The 19493-nt window shown below is 35.4% G+C and overlaps 1 protein-coding gene across 4 annotated transcripts in view; it reads right to left on the reverse strand.

The window, feature by feature from the left end:
• The window catches only part of LOC125676217 (uncharacterized), a 35484-nt gene extending 21289 nt beyond the window's left edge, over positions 1-14195 (reverse strand). For all 4 annotated transcript variants that reach the window (XM_056159074.1, XM_056159075.1, XM_056159073.1 and 1 more), the window contains exon 1: positions 14009-14195. The gene's annotated coding sequence lies outside the window, so the exon portion shown is untranslated. The remainder of the gene's footprint in view (positions 1-14008) is intronic.
• Positions 14196-19493: the final 5298 nt, after the last annotated feature.

The raw sequence follows: 19493 nt of genomic DNA on the forward strand, positions 1-19493 counted from the left end.
GGGGAATAATGGAATCTTTGGTATAAAGGGTCTTCTGTTTAACATGCTCTTTCTGAAAATTAGATTTTGATTACATTGTAAAATATATTTACAGGAATAGTTCTGCAGAACAGCATTAAAAAGACTGCAGAAAAGCATGGCGTTGAACCTGGAAGTTATTTGGCAGATATGTGTCCATTCTTAAGCAAATGGATTTTGTGCAGCAAAAGTGAAAACACTATCAAATCTTGCTTCAATGCTTTTAAAAGATGGGAGGTTTTCATCACAACACAAGGACACAGTGCGTTACCGGCAAGTCCGATCCACGTAGCATTATATTTGACACATTTATTACAGTCGGGGGCATCTCAACATCCCGTGAACAATGCGGTATACGCTATTACGTGGACTCGTGATTGTGCGGGTTTAACTGATCCAACGAAAAATTCATTTGTTAATTCTGTACAAGAAGCTGCAAGACGAAAAGCCAGTCATAGTATCCAGAAAAAAGAACTCATCACCAAGGATGCGTTAATTGCACTTTGTGATACATTTATTGATGAAAGTGATTTGTTAATTGTAAGAAATATTACAATGATTTAGTTTATTTTGCCGGTTTCCTTAGGTTCGATGAGGTTAGCTCATTAACATTTAATGATGTGATTGTACGTGATGATTACTTAGTGTTGTTAAGAAATCCAAAACAGATCAGTACAGACAAGGGAGCGAAGTTCTTATCGCTAAAGGTTCAACGTCTGCATGTCCAGTCAATATATATTTGAGACATATAGATCTTCTGGGTTCAATTGATGACAAGCAATGTTTCTTATTTAGACCAATTTTTAGGTCTAAAGATGTTTGTAAATTAATTTATAAGAACAAAAAGCTTAGTTATACTGCGGCTAGAAGCAATATTTTGTCTTTGTTAAAAACTGTCGTTGGTGAACACGTTAATATAGGTATTCATTCTTTAAGGGCAGGTGGGGCGACTGTGGCAGCGAATTCGAACGTTGATGAAAGATGTTTGAAAAGGCACGGTAGATGGAAAAGTGACACTGTCAAAGATGGCTATATAGTGGATTCTTTGGTGAAACGCCTTTTGGTGTCAAAATCACTGGAGTTATAGTTTTTCTTTCACAGTCGGTTGTTTTTTCACCCCCTTCTTTGTATTTTCTAGAGCAGTCACGGCTGGCTGTCAGGCAATGTATGTTAGTGTTATGTTTTTGGTGTTAAAATGTAGTATAGTTAATACTTATATTTACCCGCGTTTCGTTAGTAATAGCGGGAAAATGTTGTATTGACGGTACAGTATATTGTACAGGTAGAATGGAATGATCCATTTTTAGCCAATAGAATTTGAGTTAGAAAAACAGGTTTTCGAGCTGCAATTCAGGTATTCACTTCTAGCCGCCGTTCGTCACGAGATAGACGAAACTTAATGGATAATTAAATCTTATGTTTTCATCCATGCCATGCAAAAGTTAAACATTTACAAATAAGTTGTGAGGTCCGTTCACAAACCCCTGCATCCAGCGGCACTTGGCAACGGACACAGGTTTTCTAGAGTTTTTTGCGATTTTCATCGTTTTATTTCTAGTTTTTCCCTGGCCGGCCCTGATGCTATATAGAGGGGATTTGAGGTATATTTAAAAGTATTGATATGTATGTATTGCTCATATTTTGTATATGGAGTTGGAAGGTTATCTTAACTTTTGCACATGGGAAAACGCCTTGTTTTTCTGCGAATTGTGTATTTAGAATACAATAAATTACGGGCGTCCAGCAGTCACGGCTGGCTGTCAGGCAATGTATGTTAGTGTTATGTTTTTGGTGTTAAAATGTAGTATAGTTAATACTTTAAGATTAATCCATTGAACAAACTCGATGTTAACAATTGGTGGGGACCCAATAGCCGAATTAAGTTTCCCGAATCTACTGAATTCTGACTAAATAAAAATGTGCATTCTTTTCTGGACAGTTCTATTTTTTAAAAAATGATCGGGGGGGGGGGGGGAGATTCTCCATTACTAGAGCTTGCTACGTATTTTTAAAAATAACTAGTCCTCCATGGACCTGGTCCCGGTAACTCAGCAATATATCGCTTGGTTTGTGGGCGAGAGGTCGTGAGTTCGAGAACCGTTACTGCCATTAAGACATAAACAAAGACAGTGATTGCTCCATTACCAAACACTCGGCATTTAAAAGTGAGAATCACGGGTCTTTCCGTAATGACCTTAAAAACAGATATTCCGTATCGCTGCACAGGCGTTGGCACGATAAAGAACCGTCATTGCTACGGCCCTGTGTGCTAAGCACGTCTACATATGTAGTACATTAGTGATGTTACCTAATGAAATCCTTCGTAACAAATCAAAATAAACATTCCCTGGATACAATACAAATGAAAAATTATACAATGCAAATGGAAAATATAGAATACAAATGGAAAATTATAGAATACAAATGGAAAATATAGAATACAAATGGAAAATTATACAATACAAATAGAAATTATACAATGCAAATGAAAAATTATACAATGCAAATGGAAAATATAGAATACAAATGGAAAAGATCAAATATTGCAACGTTTGACATGCCATACATGTCAAGCTAATTTTATTGCGAGTTTCAAACACCTCTTGAAGTGGACAGTTGTAAGGTTCACCTTTGCTAGAATACAAGTATTGTTTACTTGCTGTCCACTAATACCGCCATTCATTTTTAAATATGATATATTCTCTCTCTTTCCCTATCTCCACTAAATGCACGGCAAAGTTCTGGGGGAAGGAAGGAGGGGGGGGGGGCTTTAAAGTATATGCAAATCCTGCTCATTTTTATTTACAAGGGTTCTGAAAATGTTTTCAGAGACATTTGCAGCAGGACACATTTCTTTTTAGAACATCCCTGCCCAAACACTTTTGATTATTCAATGTTGTCCGATCTTCACGAAATTTGTATGATGGGGTAAGAATAAAATTATGAACTCGCCATTTTCAAATGTTCGCCACAAACGCGTCAAATCTCTGAATAAAGCTTTCATGAACTGGAGAACTCCTGTCCGATTTTTTCCTGGGTTCTAAAAACGCATATAAAAGCATTCCCAACATCGCCAGTTGTCTAACCTCCCCAAGTTGTCCGCCGCTAAACTTTATACGGTAACAGGATAAAACATTACTAGCCGAAATTTTGCATCGGACACGAAAAGAAAGACTTAACAAAATTAAACGAAGCATGCTCTACTTCGATAATACTTTTGGTAATATTTATGTGATATCGGTAGAGTATTACGTACTTTATATCCAGTCAATGACCCCTGTATACTTTATCCAGACAGATGCTACGTCACAACTGAATGTGCACGTAAAAAGACATTGAAGCTTAGAATTTGCGTAACCGAAAACGATGACATAAGCAAAGTTGAGACCTACGTTAAATATACGAAGGGTAAACAGTATATATAACACAAGTTTCAAAATGCACACAGTTACAAATATATGCAAACATGCAGTGCCTGTACACCTTCATGGAGTGAGGCTTACATCCGTAATATAGTAAACGTATAATATTTACTCCTTATCCCCCGTATTTTGAATCTACACACTTTTTCTACCATAAAGCTGTAAGCCAGCCAAGCTTGTTGGAGCATCCGCTGTGTGATATGCAAAGCCACCTAATTGTATATATACATACAATGCCATAATTTATCTTGAACGACAATAACATGATCAATTTGGGAAACGAACAAATTAAGATTAAACACTGTCCTCTATTAAATGTATGAAAGGTGAAGATAACGAACAGTGATAAATCCCATAACTCCTAAAAGCAATACAATATAGATAGTTGGGCAAACACGGACCCCTGGACACACCAGAGGTGGGATCAGGTGTCTAGGAGGAATAAGCATACATTTTGAACCCCATCATTGACGTTAAAAACAGCCCAAGAATAACCATAGATGGTTAACTATGGAAACCTTTGTCTGTGTAAGTATGAATAAGATCTCTGGGACAATGCCGGACGAACATTTAAGAGACCTACAGTAGTAAACATTGATTAATGATAGTAATGATATCACCTAACCTTTGAAAATTAGATATATAAGAAATGAAGTGTGTGTGAAGCGCTGATTTGGAATGAGCAAACACAAGACTACTACTTTAATTCGATTGGCCTAACAATGGTCCTGCTTACTTTTTTGGCGTTTTAATACGGTAATTTCTACCATAAAATAGTTTCCCGTTATTCTACGAAGTGTGGGAAAGATATTTTATTTAAATAAATACCAAGAACCACCTGCAAAGTCATTGTCGTGAAACTAAGAAACAAATAGAAAACAGAAAATATTTGTAAGTCATTCTAGTTGGGTGGAGACCAGCATTGGTAATGGAAAAAAAAACACTTTCTCAAACCTTCTGCTCTATATTATGAAAATACTAAGATTTGATTAACAATTGTCGATGATGACTAAACATCGATACTACATTGCACCCCGAATGACTGATCACTAACATACAAACTAAAACAAGAGGTCCATGGGCCACATCGTTAACCTGAGTTACATGTACCTTGTCAGATATTTTAAGATTATTCGTATACAATTGCATGTAAAACTTTTATCCTTATTGTGACCCCAACCTACTCCCGGGGGCCATGTTTTTCTTTCTTCAAATTGAATCTGGACTATGTCAGGAAGCTTTCATGTGAATGTAAACTTTTCTGGCCCAGTGATTTTTCAAAAGATTTTTAATGATTCTCCCTATATATTTGTATGTAATACTTTGATCCCCTATCGTGGCCTCCTCTTACCCCCGGGGGCCATGATGTTAATAAACTTGAATGTACACTATGTCAGGAAGCTTTGAAGTACATTTCCACTTTCCTGACCCAGTTGTTTTGAGAAGATTTTTAAAGAGTCCCCCTATATATTTGTATGTAAAACTTTGATCTATCTTGTGACTCCATCCTACCCCGGGAGCATGATTCTTAAAAACTTGAATCTACACTATGTTAGAAAGATTCCATGTAAATTTCTACTTTCCTGGTCTAGTAGTTATTGAGAAGAAGATTTTTTAAAGATTTTTCCGACATATTTGTATGCAAAACTTTGATCCCACCTTGTTGTCCCATCCTACCCCCCCCCCCACCCGGGGGGGGGGGGGGGGAGGGGGCATGATTTTAACAAACTTATGTTAGGAAGCTTTCATATAAATCTCAGCTTTTCTGGCTCAGTGGTTCTTGAGAAGAAGATTTTTAAAGATGTTCCCTACATATTTGTATGTAAAATTTAGATCCCCTAATGTGACCCCATCCAACCCCCGGAATACTCCCGGGTGTAATCCGGGGGTTATGATTTTAATAAACCAGAATCTGCACGATGTCAGAAAGCTTTCATGTAAATTTCAGTTTTTCTTGCCGAGTGGTTGTTCAGAAGGATAATTTTAAATGACCCCACTCTATTTTTGCATTTTTGTGATCATCTCCCTTTTGAAAGGGACACGACCCTTAATTTGAAGAAACTTGCGAGTCCTTAACCTGAGGGAGATTTTGGCCAAGTTTGGTTGAAATTAAGCCAGGGGTTATGGAAAAGAAGTCGAAAATGTAAAACGTTTACAGACAGACGAACGGACGGACAGACAGATAGCCAGACGGACGGGCGGATGAACAGGTGATGGACAACAGGGGGTCAGAAAAGCTCACTTGAGCTTTCAGCTCAGTTGATCTAAAAATGAGTGTGATAGATTATTAAGTACATTTAACGAAAGTAAGGAACTATGACAAAGTGATAGCTGATAATGGCACTGATCTTCATAAGAACTCAACTGTGGGTTACTAAGTTTTTGAAACTATAACTAATAATAACTGCAACTTGAATATATTTAGTACTCTAAACATGTACTATTGAGATTGTAGATACATAAATGTTATCTATATATTTCATTGTGCTTCCTCTATTTTTTATAAATTGATTTTCGGAGGAAGGAGGCAAGTTTGAGATTGTGCTCAAATTTTATTGCTCAAATGAAAGAATGGTTGGAATTATTCGAGAAATCCAGGCTTGAACTGGAACAAGTAGCATATTAGAGTATTTAAAAAGTAACACACAAGGCAAAATGGAAGGCATTTGTGAAACCAGCTCTGCCAATCTGACAAACCGTAATAATGCAATGAATGCAATGAATGCAATATAGGTCTTGAAAATGATAGAAGTAAGCAATTACAAAAACATACAATGCGCTAACGAGATATGAAAAATCGCTAGTGCAAAATACAAAAAATATTTGAACAATGTACACAAATAACAGGTACTAATCCAGAACACATAAAAATGACAAAATGTATAGAGAATTTTAATCCAAAAGTAAGAAGCAAGGAATTACCATGCCGATACTCGAAAAATTAGAAAAGGCCACATAGATGTACTATACATGTATGATCTTAGCTACATGTAAAACATCAGGGTCAGTAGGTTCCAGAAAAGCAAGAAGCTTGCAGCACCATTGTTGTCAAATTTACTGTGGGAAGTTTCACAACAATATGTAAACAACATAGACATATATTCTTTTTATAAATTATAAGAAATAACATCACAATTATGTATTATACTAAAGTCGTGTGATATTTTGACACGACCAGTCAGACTACCTTGTCACAACAAAAACTAGACCGGACCAAGTTTTCAGAGGTCATTTACCAAACAATATATATATTTATATTGCAAACAAAACAGATTACCATCCTTGGAGGGTGAATTACAATAAATTAGGATGACATATGAAATTGACCATTGGATATTTTTAAAAAAAAATGTAATTAAAAATAAAGTTCAGTACAATATGGGATGTATGTAAAGTATTTTTCATTAAGGTTTTTCCACAATTTACTTGGGTACTGTCAACCTTGATATATTGTTATAATTAAACTATGTGTGTGAATGTATGTATGAATGTAATTATCAGATACTAAAATTTGCAAATGAATTTGAATTAAATGACACAGAATGGAAAATTATCTTCTGATTGCCCTTTAAAGTTACAAGTAATTGTAAACTGCAATGGTTTCAATACAGAACTATGAACAAAATTTTAGCTTCAAACTCATACTTATTCAAAATCAAAATTAGAGATGATAAGAATTGTACATTTTGTCAGATACAAGAAGAAACAATTTTGGGAATGTGATAGTGTTAAGCAATTCTTAAGAGAATTTGAAGTTTGTTTTGAACATAAGACCAATCCTCAAATATCAATAAAAAAAAAAATTATTTTTTTGGATTTTTGGATGTAAAGTAAGCTATACAAAATAATCTTGTTCTTCGGCTGAAATATTTTATCTATACTATGAGATGTAAAGGGAATACACTGAATGTAAATGTTGCGATATCGCTAATGAATACATTTTATGAAACTCAAAGACATATTGCATATAAAAGTGGTGAAAAATATTTGTTTGACAACTGCTGGAACCGCTGTAATCAATTATTTCATTGAGTGTTTGTTGGGGGGGTTAAAAAATATATAAATTTCAATATATACATGTATGTACCTTTAATATATCAGATAATGACTGAATGCATCTCTCTCTCTCTCTCTCTCTCTCTCTCTCTCTCTCTCTCTCTCTCTCTCTAAATATATTTATGTTCCGTTAGCCTCAGCTTAACCTTGCCAAGTAGACTAGGCTTGTTTTTTGGCATGACAGGCAGAACCAGTAACACAGTGTTGAATTGAAAAAATGTAATTTATTAATTAAATGACGAAAATATAACTTGACAAAATAATGGGGGTCAGAAAAGACTAGAAAACATTGGTAAACGTCTTTGGATAAGTATTATGCAATCTGACCCCCAGCAAAATCTAACATAAAGATATATGGGGGCCAAAAACATGACCCCCAACAAACATCACATAAAATTATATGAGAATCAACTAATATGTTATCTAAACAACACAACCTGCCTGTCCACAAAAAAGGTGGGTAATGTAAAAACTACAGGCAAGTGGGAAATGGAACAATACAGGCAGAAAACAATTACAAAGGAGGTAGTACTGGGGTTGGATGGTGGGTAACAATAATTTTCGTAGCAAAATTTTGCGTGGCTTCTCCTTCTAGTAGAACAAAGAACAATGATCACATGGTAGAAAGGTTCCACGCTGATTGATTTAAAACATCCAAACAGCAGCTTGGGTAAATCCAGACCCTGAACAGTGTAGTATAATGTCAACAGAACTATGGAAAAATAGGAACATATAAGTACATGAAAAATACATGGACATGTCACATAAAAGTTATTATTTCACTTCGTATTAAATAATAACTTATTTATGTTCCGTTAGCCTCAGCTTAACCATGCCAAGTAGACTAGGCTTGTTTTTTGGCATGACAGGCAGAACCAGTAACACAGTGTTGAATTGAAAAAATGTCATTTATTAATAAAATGACGAAAATGAAACTTGACAAAATAATGGGGGTCAGAAAAGACTAGAAAACATTGGTAAACGTCTTTGGATAAGTATTATGCAATCTGCCCCCAGCAAAATCTAACATAAAGATATATGGGGGCCAAAAACATGACCCCCAACAAACATCACATAAAATTATATGAGAATCAACTAATCTGTTATCTAAACAACACAACCTGCCTGTCCACAAAAAAGGTGGGTAATGTAAAAACTACAGGCCACACATCCAATAGCATATATTGGATCCACCCACCCAAAGTAAATATATACATATATATATATATATATATATATATATATATATATATATATATATATTGTATGCATGTTTAAAATTATATATATATATATATATATATATATATATATATATATATATATATATATAATAATCACAGCGACTGAATTTCTATCAAAGCCAAAGACTGAAAAAATCCTACCCCCTCTATTGTATTGTTATAAAGAATTAAATCATTGTTTTACCTGTAAAAAAAGTTTACAAAGTCTGAGTAGGTCTGGTGTGTCTTAGTGTCGATCCCTACTTCAAGTACACCTGATTTATGTCATTTAAAGCACCCGTTGCTTTTGTTCTCTACCTCAGTGGATAGACCTTCTGACCTCCATTTCTAAAGGCCTTGCGTCTGATTGCCATCAAGGTCTCTGGATTTTAATTTGAAAGAGGCGTACATTATGTATTAAAGTAGGCCTATACACGGCCTACGTCACAGTCAAATGTAAATGTGGAACCACGCGTCTGTTTTCCGAAATGTGGTATTTCAAAGATAACAGTTTGATTTTTACATGGCGATATGATTGTCCGATATTGATTCCTTCCAAGGCGTTCTTATCAGCTGCGGTCAAATTTTGTACAATGTATTTTCTAAAGGGGGGGGGGGGGGTGGGGTAAAGATGATTCAAGCTTTAGATAAAAATCGGTTGGAGAACAGACAACATTTTGGCGGACGAGGGCGTCCGTGAGATACATTGACTATTCATGTATGTAAAAGTTTTACAAAGATCCATGTTCAACATATGGAAATACGCGGGCATCAGAAAGTTGGAGAGACGGGTGGGAAAGGGGGGTCTATTCATATTTCCACCACCATCATCATAATAATATTATTTCTTTTGTGAGGATCCGGGTTAATGTAGGTCCTCAGTACCCCATACTCGTCGCAAGAGGCGACTAAATGGGACGGTCCTTCGGATGAGACCACAAAAACAAAGGCCCCGTGTCACAGCAGGTGTGGCACGCTAAAAATCTCTGCTGAAAGACCGTCGGCGTCGAGCATAGGCCTAAGTTTTGCAGCCCTTCAGCGGCAATGGTTACGTCTCCATATGAGTAAAACATTCTCGAGCGTAATAATTGCTAATTCAAAACTACGCAGTCGTTGAATCCAAATTATCATGAACAAATACATGGTAAGCTTGTGTAAAAATAAAAGTTCACATGTCGTAGTTGTGTTCCCTGCTCCAATGTTGCAGATATTGCCGCAAGCTTCAAAGAACGGGGCAAGCTTCAAAGAACGGCTACAAATAATTTGTTTTATTTCACCGACCGTCATAAATTTTTCATTTTTTCCTCATCCCGTCTCCTGTTTTTCAAAATTATTGGGGCGGCATCTGTATAACGCGATTACAACTGTAGTTCCTTATTGAGATTGCATCGACATACATGTAGATCGGCGTAAGTGGTGTACATGCACGTATATCCAATTTATGTACATGCAAATGATTCCATGATAAAAGATATAGCACACATTCCACACATGCATTAATCATAATAGCAAAACTATCAGAATTCAGTTTGTTACTTTCGTTTTACATTCACATTGTCAATACCCTCTTCTAGAATAACTTGTTTTCAGATAAAATGTAAAATCTAATTGCAAACCTTATGTATCTATAGTACTTATAGTTTAACATAGTTCAAATTATTATCCAAGGTTGTAAATATACTCAAATTTCACATGACGTATGATAATATGATAGAGCTTATATCTTTTAAAATGATGCGTCAACATATGATTTTCTTACGCAAATCCTTTTTCTGAGATAAGAATCTGTTAATTAGAAACAATTTATACAAGGTTTCGTCCATAAAAATTGGGGGGAAAGACCAATATTGACATCAAATGGCAATTTCAACAGTATTTCTTTTAACATGTGTGGGCTCACAAAGTGTACATTATGAAAATAATTATTCAAATTTATTAAAATAAATGATTACATATCATTAAATAATGGGTATATAGTCTATGTTGCTTCTTAAAGCTCATTTCTTTTGGAAAAATAATAATTATTAAGGAAAATAAGAAGGAGGAATACATTTTCATTAATGCTGATTATATGTGGATAGGGTACTTACTTTTGAGAAGCAATGACAATGAAATTAGCATGTTGACATATATATTTTTCAATGTTTATCTATTACTGGAATATATATATATATATATATATATATATATATATATATATATCTTATAAAGGCATTTTTTCATGATTGAGTCCATTTAAGGCCGAGTATAGGTCTACCTTAAGGAGAAATCGTTTATTCAAAATTTGATTATGGCTAGCATATTTCCTATTTCCGTGTGAGCAGATCTTTCTTTTGGTTTGTAAGTTTAGACCTTATTTATCGTTAATGTTTTTTACCACTGATGCAGAGTCTTTTTCACAGACTCATCTTGTTTTATTTTCAGTTCTATGCTACACACAGCCTTTGTCTACCCCACTCATGAAATTCTGTTTCGTTATAAGAACACTAAAATCTGAACTGCCTATAAATCAATTAATTATCAAATCACGTCCAATCTCAAGGAGTATATCAGTGCATAATCAAACTATTCAATCGATTTAAGAAAGAAAATTATCATAATGAATAGGCCATATGTAAATCTTGATCCCAGTCTTTAAATCTAGATTTAACGAATAATGAATAAAAAAGATATATGCCGTTCTTGGCACACTGATTTTGACTGCGGATAACTCCGTTTACCTGATCAGGATATGGGGCTCACGACGGGTGTGACCGGTCAACAGGGGATGCTTACTCCTCCTAGGCACATGAACCCACCTCTGGTGTGTCCAGGGGTCCATGTTTGCCCAACTATCAATTTTGTACTGCTTGTAGGAGTTATGAGATTGATCACTGTTCGTTATCTTTACCTTACGTGTTATGTGTGATAAAAGGGTGAACAACTGCAAGGGAGGTTTTGATATGAAAAGGGTGATCTGTTGTAATTGTGATGTATGGTTAAGCTTAGCCATACCATCTCTAAAGATTAGAATAAGTTCTGGTTGTTACAACTTTAAAACGTATAGCGTGGCTGGGGGTTTGTATAGCATGACTGAGGGTTGGTATAGCATGACTGGGGGTTGGTATAGCATGACTGGGGGTTTGTATAGCGTGGCTGGGGGTTTATATAGCGTGACTGGGGGTTTGTATAGCGTGACTGGGGGTTTGTATAGCATGGCTGGGGTTTGTATAGCGTGGTTGGGGGTTTGTATAGCTTGGTTGGGGGTTGTATAGCGTGACTGGGGGTTGGTATAGCGTGACTGGGGGTTTGTATAGCGTGGATGGGGGTTTGTATAGCGTGGATGGGGGTATGAAAAAGGAGGAAGTTATCTTGACAAGAGACAAACTGTCTTGAAATAATGATATAGAAAATACTTTCACATTTCTTCCAATGTTTTCTGAAGTAAAAGTTAAACGCAGAGCCGACTACCTTCCAAGGAATCAAACCATCATCCCCCTTGTATTGAAATGGAGAAGAATGGGGGATGTCCAAAACATTACGAAGACCCCCTTACTGTCATCAGTGATCTTGTTGCACATGAATGTAGCCAATTAGTATCAATAATGTCTATGTCTTAGATAAACTAGTTTTAAAAAGAAAAATGTTGTAATATTTCCATTAATTTTTTTTACTCTGAAATAGTAACATACTGTGTGGTGTTTATATTGCATCTCCAGAGCTTTTCTATATGTCAGATTTGATAAAAATCACGCTTGTGTATTCATTTTAAAATATACGTATATATTCGAATGTATTTACAGAAATTAGAATATTATTTTTTTATGATATTCTTGTTCCACATTGATGCACGAGTGTCTTCTTTTGTGAATAGTTCCAGATTTAAGTAAAAAAGAAGAATTGTAATGATTAAATCTATATAAAGAAGAATTGTAATGATTAAATCTATATAAAGAAGAATTATAATGATTAAATTTATATAAAGAAGAATTGTAATGATTAAATCTATATGAAGAAGAATAGTAATGATTAAATCTATATAAAGAAGAATTGTAATGATTAAATCTATATAAAGAAGAAATGTAATGATTAAATCTATATAAAGAAGAATTGTAATGATTGCATATAAATCAAAATGTTTATGATAAGTGTGTATTTCATGATCTTACATGCGATATTCAGGAATTTTTTTACATGACCTGACAATGAAACACAACACCCATCCACTTCTACCTCCAAATCCTTTAAAATTTTGCTTACTATAAAACTACATGCAGAGTGAATAAATATATGAGACATATTTAATATATAGTAAGTGCATGCCTGATTCGATATAAATGCAAAATCGCTCTGAAAATAGGATTCTTGTATACATATATTACAGCAATACATTTAGCATTTAATGGTCGAAGGTTTTTTCAATATAGTACTCTCCCTCCAAAATTGAGCCAGAGTACAATTAAAATAACATCCACCCTTGAATAATGGTCAAGCATTGCATGTGTAATATCATGTGTTAAGTACTAGTATTATATTATCTGATGTATTTTCTTTAACTCTGTATACCTGACATTGATTAAAAATTTCACACCAGGGTTTTTTGGGTTTTTTTTTTCTGCACTTCATGTGTATCTGAACAGGGTTGAAATGAACAATTTAGGTATATCCAATAAAAGAATTCTTAACAGGCTGTACATGTATACATGTAAGTATCTCTCTCTCTCTCTCTCTCTCTCTCTCTCTCTCTCTCTCTGCGCGCCATTGCCGTCAGATACGGCTCTCTAAAAATAAAAACAGTTCAAATCGTCGACGTCGTATAAACATGATAAAGCATTCAAATTATAAGGCACCAGACATTTAATTAGCCTGTGTATGCATGGGTGGATATGATATAACTATAGGGGATTCAGACATTATAGGTTTCAAGCCTGCGTTTAATAAAATAGAACGTATGTTACTTGTAGTAATTATTCTTTTTTGTTATTGTTTCCTGAATACGAGTGGGAGTTGTATATTGAATACTACGTACAGCTGATTTCTCCATGTAAGTAGACCGGTTTTTAAAATTCATTGAGCAGAAGGAACGTGTTTTCACGGATACTACAGGATATCCTCCAATCTCGAAAGCTTTGGTTTTGTAATATAAAAGTCTATGCTTTAGCGGAAGCTTTTATATTTGAAACAAAGTTTCTATAAAGAGGAAGTTAGCCTGCATCTTCACGAAAACAAGAACGTTATTTCTATTCTATAGGGACTCGAAAACACTTTAGCTAATATCCCTAAGTATCGCAATAAGATTATCTTACTCACCCGTCTATTGCTTTCACGTCATCAGCTTATTTAGATTCATTGTTAATGCACAACATTAAATAACTATCCAAACCATTGCGTGAATATTCTCCGAACCATGTTCCTGCCACATATATTTCTAAAATATCGAGTTACTTTGGTATTCTATTTTCCGTCTGTCAATGTGTCCTTCTCAGTGAACCACGGTAAAGGGACTTTAAATGTCTATCAAATAAACAACCACGCATTTTCTAGTGCAGCATTTAACTTAGATATGATATTACACATGTTGAAGCGGGCGAGAATTTCAGTTTAACCAATTTTATTCGCAATAAGAGGCCAAAGTTCAGGCAACATTTCCCGAATCACTTTGTCTTACACTGGTCTGAGATTCGAAAGAGGATTCAGTCCAAATATCCAGCCTCGACAACGTACGCTGATATTGAGGTTAATAAACTGATCGTAAATTGTCTGATTTCCTTCATTGATTAGTTGTAATATTGAAAATCAGTTATGCTTTCACAGTATTCGTTTTAAAAAATCAAAGTACTGAAAGTACCGAAAAACACTACGCTTGCTTGTAATGATGCTTAATGGATATACAAGTTTAATACCACTAATAATACATGAAAACAATATGTTCGATAATTTGCTGCGATTGGCCTATTACTTGATGATAAAAACTTGCAAAACTAAAAATATAAATAAAAGATTGCTTTATAGTATAATGTAAGTAAATTCCTGTATCAGAACACCCTTTGAACCAATGTTTATTACACAACGTCCACAGGCATCAGTACTGTTTTCATTTTCTTTTAAATACAATAAATACATCTATAATAGTGTGATATATCAACAGATGTAAATATCTAGTACATATTCATTTCAAGTACAGTCAACAGTTGCTAATGTATAGCTAGCGATTTTTAGTAGTCTTCTATACATCGCATACGTCGGACTACTCGGTTTGACTGAATGGATGTTTCTTGCTTAGCGGCCCTTTTCAAGAATGTTTAACTCATATGAAGACGTCTCAAATACCAGTGAAGGGTTTTACAGTTAGGCCTATGCTCGAAGATTGCGGTCAATGAGTAGTAGGGGTCCTTTAACGTGCAACACCTACTTTGACACGGGTCATGTGTTTTATGGTCAATTCCGAGGATCTGTGACATTCAAACCTGATACCGAGTGTTTGGCGATTGAACTGTCATTATCTATTTTACTGATTTAGGTCTGTCGCTGCCGGGACTCGATCTCTGGTCTTCCACATGTGGGCGAACGCTTTAACCTCTAGACCACCGTGGTAGTTTACTCACTTCGATGATTTCGGGTGTAGCAAAATGAAAAGAAAGATAGGAAACAAAACACAACACAAAACGGAAAACAGAACGAAATTCAAAAACTATATAGGGCCAAGCAAAAAAAAAAAATAAAAAAATAAGTATTTGATCATCATACCATGTCTTAGAAAATCAAGTGAGTCAGGAATATCTTTATTCTTATTTTCAAGATTATATATGTATTACTACGGTACACCATGTATTTCAAGTCAGCATTCAAATACAGTCATTTGTCTATTTAAAGTATTAATTTCTTTCTGTATCATGTTTACATTGAAAATGATCTTTATTATTGTGGTTAGCACAAACTGGACAGGCACTATTAATGTTCTGCACACTGCAACTGCTTTCACAGTTGTAACACATATCAGGAACAACTGATCTACGGAATATTATTTGGATTCAAATAGGGCAATGCCTTCCTCACAAAAACTTTGTCCAACAAAGAATGTGTGAAGGGGTCCTTAGTAAGATCTAAAGGTTTGAAATCCTGCAATCATTCAATGAATCTGTTCAGCAGCACAAGTTCAGGACTGCACTTACTAACAGGATAACACGTGGTTATCGCACACACAAATACACACACACACACACACACACACACACACACACACACACACACACACACACACACACACACACACACACACACACACACAACCTGTCAATGTGTTCGGGACTGTACGACTGAGCGATACAAAGCTTATACACCCCAACACTTGGTTGACACAATTCAGTGTCATTGTATCCACTTTTGCCAAAAGAAACCCTCTTAAAAGTTGTTGTGAAATACAAAAACCATTCGATAGTTTATACAAGAGAAATAAAACTTAAGACTTGCTAACCTCCCCCCAATGAAAAAATAAAACCATTAAAATATAAACTGCATTTTCTCATTATGCAATTATATACATACATACATCGTGCCCCGTATGGATCCGGGTTAGAATAGGTCCTTGGTACCCCTTGCTTGTCGTAAGAAGCGACTAAATGGGGCGGTCCTTCGGATGAGACCGCAAAAAACGAGGTCCCGTGTCACAGCAGCTGTGGCACGATAAAGATCCCTCTCTGTTCAAAAGCCGTAGGCGCCGAACATAGGTCTAAATTTTGCAGCCCTTCACCTCCACTAGTATGAGTGAAATATTATCGAGAGGGACGTTAAACAATATCCAATCAATCAATATGCATACATCGTACATTTATCTTTAATGGAGAAAAGCGAAATTTTGACGGAATGCTCAATACTGCGAGTCTCGATATTATATTTGTGTATTTTGTATTTATCTGTATGTTGTGTATTCGCTTTGTGTACCCCCCCCCCCTTCTCCGGACTGCATTTTATAGCAGTAGAGAAGGATAGATAAAATGTAATTGTAAGTGATACATTGAATAAATGTATTCAACTCACTCCAATGATACCAAATTCCCTATTTTTGTGTTTGTCAATGTTTTCGAGAAGTCACCCCCCCCCCTTTTTCTTGAACAAAAAAGATATATGTGTAGACCTATAACTATTTCAATAATTGTAAATTAAAATACATATATCGTAATACGAGTAACACATATAACAAATTATCTTTCAGGCACCTTAATTATACCATTTAAAAATAATTTTAATGAGTAACATATTTTGAATTTCTTCTAGGACTAATGCAAGTAAAAAGTGCCTTGCAGGAAATGTACCGATACATGTATATTGATCCCTATCTTAGCAACACAAACTGTTTTTGTTTTGTAATGTGATTTAAAAAAGGAAGGTGAATTTGTGTTACCCAAACAACGAAATAGGTTTGTAAGCATTGCAGATATAGTAGAACACTGACCCCCAATGCCCAAACATCAGATGAATTTTGCACCACTCTGTACCTCACGGATTTTCATGACATACTGTACACTTGTATCTATTTATTACTGAAGCCGATAGGTACCAGGGTATAGAATTAATATTTATTTAACTGGCCACCGCCACTTAATTCATGTGGCGGCTGCCACTTCATTTAACTGGCGACCGCATGTTATTATCTGGCGGCCGCCAGTTAATTTATGTGGCGGTCGTCAGTTAATTATCTGGCGGCCGCTACTTAATTTAACTAGCGGCTGCCATATAAATTAACTGGCAGCTGCCACTTAATTTATATGGTGGCCGCCACTCAATTTAAATCATTTATATGGCTGTCGCCAGTTATTCAACTCCTCTTTCTTTCTCTATCTCTCTCACAAAATGAAAAGGATGCACTCCCTCCCCAATGCTTAGTGATATGTAATATGTATGTGATATATACATGTATACAATTAAGAGCATTAAATTATTGTTTTTCGATTGTACTGCTAAATACGTAGAACCACGGGGCTGACCCTCCACTTTTTTACAACGTTCAATTTCTGTTATTTTAACATGCAAACTAAATTATTTTCACATGTGAAATAAGATTAATTGGCGGATTGGCCCCCACCCCACTCTTTTGGTGGTGGTAATGAATGGTAAAAATGTAATAATGAGTTAACTGATAAATTGAAGGATGAACGGAGCCCCCTCTCTCCAATATAGGAGTACGAAGTTTGGAACAAAGAGACAGTTTAGGTTCCTTTTCTGCCTGTCAGCAATTGCAGAAGACACTTTCTCTTCCGACTGTCCCTATATACTTCGAAAAACGATGCTGCGTGTTTGCGTAGTATTCTAAATCTTTCCACAATAATCGCCAGATAAAATAACTGTTGGCCGCCAGTTAAATTATATCGCGGCCGCCAGATAATAAGTGGCGACCGCCAGTTAAATGAAGTGGCGGCCGCCACATAAATTAAGTGGCGGCTGCCAGTTAAATAAATATTAATTCTATACCCTGGTACCTACGGCTTCCGTAATTTATAGATAGTGTGCGTAAAATTTTATATTCGTGAATAACCACTGTATATTTTCTGACAAATAAATTGCTAACGTTGTCTTTTAAAAATATAGAATTTTACACTCGCACTAAATACGTCGTTGATGTACATACGTACTTAGGTGAATATTGTCGTCTGCTGTAATATACCACATGCTGTTTTCCGTGTAATCAAATGAATGTGAATGGTAAAAAAAATAATAATGCTTGAATCTTCAAGGAATATATTGTTTGTTAAAAGAATCATCCATTGTTATATAAACTATTTAAATGTAGTTTACCTGATATGTAACAGTCATGAATTCTAGTGAATCGTTGGTTTACACTAAAGGAATAACAACAAAAATGGCATCCGATCTGTAAGATAGACTTAAATTTATCCGGAGTTTTGTTATTATGATTATTTTAATGAATGTCTAACTGTTTAAATAAATAACCATATGAGCATATATTATTTGAGAATATATTTACTACCCAATTCATTCTCGTTTCCTCTACAACTGCCACGATCAACGCAAATTGCGTCACGATGGCGAACTTGTTAGCATCTTTCAACTGATATTTTAACCCCTCTTTCATCGTCGCCCGGGATGAAACTAAGAAGAATTTTAAGTTATTTAGTAAATTTTTAAACCATATGAAAATTGCTCCGGGAGACGAGGGAAGAGGTGTTGGATTTCACTGGTTTATCTATATAAAACCATGAATACACCACAAATAGGCTCAAAGCCTTTACTTTATTTGATTATGTATTACGCATGCTCATAGATAAGTTGATTTCCATATGCTTTTGAGAGTTACTATGAGTTACTCAAATCTTAGCATATAGTGAAAGTCAATGAGGTTCAAAAGAATAATGGATTGACTATCAATTTTCACATCGTAAAGTCATATAAATGTACGGCAGTCAGACGTTTCAGTCCATAGACACTTCGGCCCAGACGTTTCGGCCCATGATTGCTTGATTGATGTTTTCCGCCACACTCAACAAATTTTCAGTTATATGGTGGCGCCCAGTTCTTTTTTGGTGGAAGAGAGAACCCAGATACAATGTAGATGGGATGAGACCACCGACCTTCCGAAAGTAAACTGGGAAGCTTTCTCACTTACGGGCACGAGCGGGATTCGAACCCCTTGCCGAAATTGGACACTTCGGCCCAATATTTTGAAACACTTCGGCCCAAGTAATATCGGCTCTTTTTTTTTTTTCGTCCGAGACACTTCGGTCCATTTTTCTCCCTCTTACGTCGCCCATAATATTGCGTTTCAAAATCATCATAGTAC

This window comes from Ostrea edulis, chromosome 3, assembly GCF_947568905.1.
Source record: "Ostrea edulis chromosome 3, xbOstEdul1.1, whole genome shotgun sequence".
In the NCBI taxonomy this organism is placed as follows: domain Eukaryota; kingdom Metazoa; phylum Mollusca; class Bivalvia; order Ostreida; family Ostreidae; genus Ostrea; species Ostrea edulis.